General features: G+C 58.4%; 1 long non-coding RNA gene across 1 annotated transcript in view; it reads right to left on the bottom strand.

Moving 5' to 3' along the window:
- Positions 1-219, bottom strand: part of LOC119589448 — a 73413-nt gene that overhangs the window by 72351 nt on the left and 843 nt on the right. The gene's annotated exons all lie outside the window — the stretch shown is intronic.

Here is a 219-nt window from a genome sequence, read left to right as displayed (position 1 = left end):
ACGGCGAGGGCGTGGAGAAAAATGGATGTGGGCGAGAAAGATTACAGGTGTGGGCGGGAGTCAGCGTTGGCGTGGGCGTAGAACCAGGCCAAAGACGGTAGGGAGGCGGGGCGAAAACCAGAGAGTGGGCGAGAGACAGTGATAATGTGGGCGTGGGTGTGGGCGGGAGACAAGAATCACGCACTTCACAGCATCTCCGTGTTTGGTGACGTCAGAAGA

The sequence above is a fragment of the Penaeus monodon genome, chromosome 25 (assembly GCF_015228065.2).
Source record: "Penaeus monodon isolate SGIC_2016 chromosome 25, NSTDA_Pmon_1, whole genome shotgun sequence".
NCBI lineage: Eukaryota > Metazoa > Arthropoda > Malacostraca > Decapoda > Penaeidae > Penaeus > Penaeus monodon.
Note: the sequence above shows the minus strand (reverse complement) of the source record. Positions and strands in the feature narration are given on the sequence as shown.